This window comes from Phaenicophaeus curvirostris, unplaced genomic scaffold (assembly GCF_032191515.1).
Source record: "Phaenicophaeus curvirostris isolate KB17595 unplaced genomic scaffold, BPBGC_Pcur_1.0 scaffold_73, whole genome shotgun sequence".
Lineage (NCBI taxonomy): Eukaryota > Metazoa > Chordata > Aves > Cuculiformes > Cuculidae > Phaenicophaeus > Phaenicophaeus curvirostris.
This window is the reverse complement of record NW_027206695.1, coordinates 473,007-480,462: the sequence shown is the minus strand read 5'-3', so window position 1 is coordinate 480,462 and position 7,456 is coordinate 473,007. Positions and strand designations below refer to the sequence as shown.

The 7,456-nt window shown below is 58.7% G+C and overlaps 1 protein-coding gene and 1 long non-coding RNA gene across 2 annotated transcripts in view; one reads left to right on the top strand and one right to left on the bottom strand.

The window, feature by feature from the left end:
• Positions 1 to 7,456, top strand: part of LOC138734342 (zinc finger protein 585A-like) — a 352,271-nt gene that overhangs the window by 74,288 nt on the left and 270,527 nt on the right. The window lies entirely within an intron of this gene.
• On the bottom strand, positions 84 to 7,342 carry LOC138734389 (uncharacterized). Its single transcript, XR_011339568.1, has 8 exons — positions 7,293 to 7,342; positions 4,169 to 4,392; positions 3,224 to 3,281; positions 2,346 to 2,366; positions 751 to 771; positions 650 to 670; positions 549 to 566; positions 84 to 281 (listed from the first exon to the last, which is right to left on the bottom strand). It is a non-coding gene; the product is annotated as an uncharacterized lncRNA (long non-coding RNA).

Genomic DNA, 7,456 nt, shown 5'->3' with positions numbered 1-7,456 from the left:
AACCAAAAAAAAGAGAAGAAAAATGGATTAAATTCTTTTTTTCCTCCGTTTTTAATTTTATATCATCTAAAAGACACCAAATAATCGCCGTTCTCCTCTTTGGAGAGGGAACGGGGCTCCCAGAATTCCCAAATAGAGAGAAAAACTTCAATTTCAATAAAATATTATGGATTGGGAAGGAGATTTTATCCTCAAAGGGCGTGACGCGGGTGGTTTGGGTTCTTGGGATGCTCTAAATCCATAAATCCAAGGCCACTCACCGTTCTCCGTGTCACATTCCTCTAAAAATAAGAAAAAAATAAGGGTTAGGCTGGAAGGTTCTGCTCCTCTGGGCTGGGGATGAGGGAAACCCACCACATTCCAAGAGCATCTCAACCTGGAGACCTCACGGAGAAGGTTTGGGACCCTTCTCCTCGCCCTTCTCAGAAGTTCCAGAAGGTTTTTTTTTCTGGTTTAAGGAGCCCATCCTACCCCCCAAAAAGGACTTTTTCCACCTTCAAAACTTTTTCCACCAAAAAACCCCGGAAGCGACCCCGGAGTCAACTCACCGAGCTCGGTGTCGCTCTCTACATGGAATAAAGAGAAGAATTTATGGAGACGTTGAGCACGGAACGTGCCCCCTCCGGGTTTGGGAAGGGGAAGGACTTACCGAACTCCTCCGTTAACTTCCCTTAAAAGAAAGGAACGTTCATCAAGCCATCGGAATCGAGGTTTGACGAGGAGGGGAGGGGAAGGAGAAAAGGTTCTTACGGATTTTCGCGTCCCGATCTTCTACGAAAGAAAAGAGAATTGAGCCCGCCTCGGGGTTTTTGGCTTGCGGCATCGGAGTTGCCTTCAAAACTCATGGAATCGTTACGGTTGGAGAAGATCGCGAAGCTCATCCAGCCCAACCAACCCCACCCTACCGACTACATCATGGGTTGGGGGTCACAATTCCAGGGACGGGGGCTCCATCACGTTCCCTGGGGAGCCTCCTCCAGTCTTCTTCACCCCCCTTTCCACGAATTTTTCCTCTCAGCCCATCACCTGGTGCCCAGGAGAAGAGACCAAGACCCACCTCACCACAACCTCCTTTCCACAAGACCCATGGAGATCAATGAGGTCTCAGCCTCCTCTTCTCCAGCTCCGCAAGGTCTTTCATGTAGCGAGGATCCCATGGATCCCACATTTAAATCCTTCTGCTCTCCATCCATGGATCCAGCCTGGCCTGATCCCTCTGTAGATCTTCCCTGCTCTCCATCCACGCATCCAGCCTGGCCTGATCCCTCTGTAGAACCTTCCTGCTCTCCATCCATGGATCCAGCCCGGCCTGATCCCTCTGTAGATCCTCCCTGCCCTCCATCCATGGACCCAGCCTGGCCAGATCCCTCTGTAGATCCTTCCTGCTCTCCATCCATGGATCCAGCCTGGCCTGATCCCTCTGTAGAACCTTCCTGCTCTCCATCCATGGATCCAGCCTGGCCTGATCCCTCTGTAGAACCTTCCTGCTCTCCATCCATGGATCCAGCCTGGCCTGATCCCTCTGTAAAACCTTCCTGCTCTCCATCCATGGATCCAGCCTGCCCTGATCCCTCTGTAGAACCTTCCTGCTCTCCATCCATGGATCCTCCCTGTCCTCCATCCATGGATCCAGCCTGGTCTGATCCCTCTGTAGATCCTTCCTGCCCTCCATCCATGGACCCAGCCTGGCCAGATCCCTCTGTAGATCCTCCCTGTCCTCCATCCATGGACCCAGCCTGGCCTGATCCCTCTGTAGATCCTTCCTGCTCTCCATCCATGGATCCAGCCTGGCCTGATCCCTCTGTAGAACCTTCCTGCTCTCCATCCATGGATCCTCCCTGTCCTCCATCCATGGATCCAGCCTGGTCTGATCCCTCTGTAGATCCTTCCTGCCCTCCATCCATGGACCCAGCCTGGCCAGATCCCTCTGTAGATCCTCCCTGTCCTCCATCCATGGACCCAGCCTGGCCTGATCCCTCTGTAGATCCTTCCTGCTCTCCATCCATGGATCCAGCCTGGCCTGATCCCTCTGTAGAACCTTCCTGCTCTCCATCCATGGATCCTCCCTGTCCTCCATCCATGGATCCAGCCTGTCCTGATCCCTCTGTAGAACCTTCCTGCCCTCCAGCAGATCCAAACTCCCACCCAATCTGACATCATCTCCAACTTTCCTGAGGGATCCCTTGATCCCCTTCACAGATAACGAGTTTGAAGGAGATCGGCCCCGACCACAACGCTCCGAGAGGGAGCGATGGGTTTGTCTAACGCGGTGTGGAAGCCAAGGAGGCCACAGGAGATGAACGTTCTCCAGGTTTGGTTTGGTGGAAGAAGGAAAAGCCACTCACCGAGATCCGCGTTTCTTTTCCCTTGAAAAGAAGAAAGAGAAGAGAAGGTCAATGTCTTCCACTCAACGGGAGCTGCGGTTAATCATGGAATCATAGACTAGTTTGGGTTGGAAGGGAGCTTGAAGATCATCCAGTCCCACCCCGGCCATGGGCAGGGACACCTCCCACTGGATCAGGGGCTCCAAGCTCCATCCAACCTGGTTTTCAACATCTCCAGGGATGGAGCAGCCCCAGCTTCTCTGGGAAACCTGTTCCAGGGTCTCCCCACCCTCATCACGAAGTTCCTCCTCGTGTCCAGTCTAAACCCACCCCTCTCCCATTTAAACCGTTGTCCCTCGTCCCATCGCTCCAAGACTTTGTGAATAGTCCCTCTCCAGCTTTCTTGGAGCCCCTTCAGGCACTGGAAGGTCCTTCTAAGGCCTCCTTGGAGCCTTCTCTTCTCCAGGCTGAACAACCCCAACCCTCTCAGCCTCCTACGGGAGGTTCTCCAGCCCTCAGATCATCCTCGGAGCCTCCTCTGGGCCTGTTCCAACAGCTCCATCTCCTTCTTCTGGTGAGGATTCCAGCCCTGGACACCATCCTCCAGCTGAGGTCTCACCAGAGAGGAGCAGAATCCCCTCCCTCTCTTCTGATGGAGCCCAAGATCTAGTTGGTTTCTGGGCTGCGAGCTTCTCCTCCACCACCACCCCAAGTCCTTCTCCTCAATGACTTTATGGAACGATCCCAACTTGTTGAGAGCCAAGAAGAGGCTCAAACATGGGGAAAAACATCAAACCAGCAGCCCCAGAGCAAGACCTGGAGCCCTGTGGGCATGGAGAAGCTCCCAAAGGACCCGGGAAATCATTGCAAGCGCTGATAATAAATCCATTTTCACGTACCTGACTCCATCATCACCTTCGCTTCCTAATTGGAACCAGCGCCAAGAGCTTCGTCAACCTGGTGGGAGGAGAAGAAACATCCTTAAAGCAACGAATCCAGGGAAAACCAGAACATCAGGAAGGGTTGGACTCGATGAGCTGGTGGGTCTCTTCCAACCTGGTGATTCTACGATCAGGAAAACGCGTCGGGAAATGAGATTTGGACCAGGTGAGAAAACACAAGACAGAAAGCCATGAAGTCATGGAAGATTCTTCTCCAACTATCAAACTTGGATATTTGAGATGTTTTCCAACCTATATCAGGATGAAAAATGAGAGAGAAGGATCCAGGTGCCCATCAACCTCCATCACGGGTGGGATCCGAGCTCCACAGCTCAATCCCAAACCTCCAACTTGAGCGGCTCGAGCTTTAAATTCCTCCTCGACGTCACAGAAATTATCGCCTGGAGATTCACAGGTTGGAGAAAAACCTCTTTGAGCATCAAGTCCAACCATTCCAAGGCCACTAAACCAGGTCCCACCTCAAGGAGCTGAGCTGCGAGAAGCTAAACGGACTCATCCGGGTGGGAAGAGGCACCGGATCAGAGCGGGAAGGGAATTATTGGATGTTTTTAACGAGCTATATTGGGATCGCGGCTGCTACTGGAGAAACGAAGCTCCAAGGAGCTAAATTTATAGAGGAACAGAGCAAGGAAAGAAACGCCGATAATTTCCTTACGGCTCATTCCAAAAAAAAAGAAGAAGAATCGAACCCGATTCGCGATTTTAACGCTTCTCCTGGTTTTCAGCGTCCCGGATACGGAGAAAATCCTTTCGTTCCGGATTTTTTTTCCCACCGTATCGCGTTTCTTCTGCTTCCTAAAAGCATCTTCCAACCTTCCATGAAGATCCCAGCACCGGATCCCCCCCTCAACTTTATTTCCAAGGGAAAGAAAAATCTCTTACCCCGAGCGGCTTTTGCGGGAGGGAACGTCGGAGGATTCCGAGAACGTGGAAGGTTGAGCGCGTGGGGTTGTCCGTCCGGAGAACTTCTGGAGCTCCTGGGGCGGCGGCGTCTCGGGGAGCAGGACCGCGAGGTTCTCGAGGGCTTTGGGCGTCTGGAAGGAGCCGGAGGAGGCGTCGACGGGGACGACAGCTGAGCCGGGACCTTCCCCGGAGCTAATTTTAGCCTGGATGAAACGTTGAGGTTGGAAGAGGGGGTGGAGGAGCCCGAGAGGGCAGCAACAAGATCTTCCCGAGGAGAAAGAGCAACCGAGGTTCCAGCTGGAGATCCAACGCGAGGCCGAGGGGTGGGGGGGGGGGGGGGGAAGAGCCGATGGGGAGCAGAAGACGAGGATTCGGGGTGATGGGGCATGAGAAGCTCCACACGATCCCTCTCGAGCCCTGTGCCCCACAGAGCCCCCCAAACACCCCCCCTGTACCCCACAGACCCTCTCAAACCCCCCAAACACCCTCCCCGTGCCCCACAGACCCCCCCAAACACCCTCCCTGCACCCCACAGACCCCCCAAATCCCCACAGACCCCCCTAAACCCCCCAAACACCCTCCCCGTGCCCCACAGACCCCCCCAAACACCCTCCCTGCACCCCACAGACCCCCCAAATCCCCACAGACCCCCCTAAACCCCCCAAACACCCTCCCCGTGCCCCACAGACCCTCTCAAACCCCTCTAAGACCCTCCCTGTGCCCCATAGAGCCCCCCAAACCCCCACAGACCCCCCCAATCCTCTAAAACATCCACCCTGTGCCCCACAGACCCCCCCAAACACCCTCCCCATGCTCCACAGACCCCCCCAAGGCCCCCTAAGACCCTCCCCGTGCCCCACAGACCCCCCCCAAACACCCTCCCTGTACCCCACAGATCCTCTAAAACCCCTCTAAGAACCTCCCTGTGCCCCAGAGAGCCCCCCAAACACCCTCCCTGTGCCCCACAGACCCCCCCAAACCCCCACAGGCCCCTCTAAACCCCCCCAAACATCCTCCCCATGCACCACAGACCCCCCCAAACCCCCACAGACCCCTCTAAACCCCCCCAAACACCCTCCCTGTGCCCCACGGACCCCCCAAGCCCCTCTAAGACCCTCCCTGTGCCCCCCAAACCCCCACAGACCCCTCTAAACCCCCCCAAACACCCTCCCCGTACCCCACAGACCCCCCAAAACCCCACAGACCCCTCTAACCCCCCCAAACACCCTCCCTGTGCCCCACAGACCACCCCAAACCCCTCTAAACCCCCCCAAACACCCTCCCCATGCCCCACAGACCCCCCCAAACCCCTCTAAACCCCTCCAAACACCCTCCCTGTGCGCCACAGACCCCCCAAACCCCCCAAACACCCTCTCTGTGCCCCATAGAGCCCCCCAAACCCCCACAGACCCCTCTAAACCCCCCCAAACACCCTCCCTGTGCCCCACAGACCCCCCCAAACCCCTCTAAACGTCCCCAAACACCCTCCCTGTGCCCCACAGACCCCCAAAAGTCCTCCAAGACCCTCCCTGTGCCCCACAGACCCCCCAAACACCCTCCCCGTGCCCCACAGACCCCCCCAAACCCCTCTAGGACCCTCCCCGTGCCCCACAGACCCCCACAAACCCCTCTAGGACCCTCCCCGTGCCCCACAGACCCCCCCAAACCCCTCTAAGACCCTCCCCGTGCCCCACAGACCCCCCCAACCCCTCTAGGACCCTCCCCGTGCCCCACAGACCCCCCCACAACCCCTCTAAGACCCTCCCCGTGCCCCACGGACCCCCCCACAACCCCTCTAAGACCCTCCCCGTGCCCCACAGACCCCTCCAAACCCCTCTAGGACCCTCCCCGTGCCCCACAGACCCCCCCACAACCCCTCTAAGACCCTCCCCGTGCCCCACGGACCCCCCCACAACCCCTCTAAGACCCTCCCCGTGCCCCACAGACCCCTCCAAACCCCTCTAGGACCCTCCCCGTGCCCCACAGACCCCCCCACAACCCCTCTAAGACCCTCCCCGTGCCCCACAGACCCCCCCACAACCCCTCTAAGACCCTCCCCGTGCCCCACAGACCCCCCCAAACCCCTCTAGGACCCTCCCCGTGCCCCACAGACCCCCCCACAACCCCTCTAAGACCCTCCCTGTGCCCAACAGACCCCCCCAACCCCTCTAGGACCCTCCCCGTGCCCCACAGACCCCCCCACAACCCCTCTAAGACCCTCCCCGTGCCCCACAGACCCCCCCACAACCCCTCTAAGACCCTCCCTGTGCCCAACAGACCCCCCCAACCCCTCTAAGACCCTCCCCGTGCCCCACAGACCCCCCCAAGCCCCTCTAAGACCCTCCCTGTGCCTCATAGAGCCCCCCAACCCCTCTAAGACCCTCCCCGTGCCCCACAGACCCCCCCAACCCCTCTAGGACCCTCCCCGTGCCCCACAGACCCCCCCAAACCCCTCGAAGACCCTCCCCGTGCCCCACAGACCCCCCCAAACCCCTCTAGGACCCTCCCCGTGCCCCACAGACCCCCCCACAACCCCTCTAGGACCCTCCCCGTGCCCCACAGACCCCCCCAACCCCTCTAAGACCCTCCCCGTGCCCCACAGACCCCCCCAACCCCTCTAAGACCCTCCCTGTGCCCCATAGAGCCCCCCAAACCCCCACAGACCCCTCTAAACCCCCCCAAACACCCTCCCTGTGCCCCACAGACCCCCCAAACCCCTCTAAGACCCTCCCCATGCCCCACGGAACCCCCAAACCCCTCTAAGACCCTCCCCGTGCCCCACAGACCCCTCTAAGACCCTCCCCGTGCCCCACAGACCCCCCAAAGCCCCCTAAGACCCTCCCTGTGCCCCACAGACCCCCCCAAACCCCTCTAAGACCCTCCCCGTACCCCACAGACCCCCACAGACCCCTCTAAGACCCTCCCTGTGCCCCACAGACCCCCCAAAGCCCCCTAAGACCCTCCCTGTGCCCCACAGACCCCCCCAAACCCCTCCAAAACCCCCTCCCCGTGCCCCACAGACCCCCCAACCCCTCTAAAACCCTCCCCGTGCCCCACAGACCCCCCCAAACCCCTCTAAGACCCTCCCCCCACCCTCCTTCACCTCGCTCCGCGCTGCGCCCTGGGCGCCGCCATGTTTGTCGCGGGCGCCGCCATGTTTGTCGCGGGCGCCGCCATGTTTGTCGCGGGCGCCGCCATGTTTGTCGCGGGCGCCGCCATGTTTGTCGCGGGCGCCGCCATGTTTGTCGCGGGCGCCGCCATGTTTGC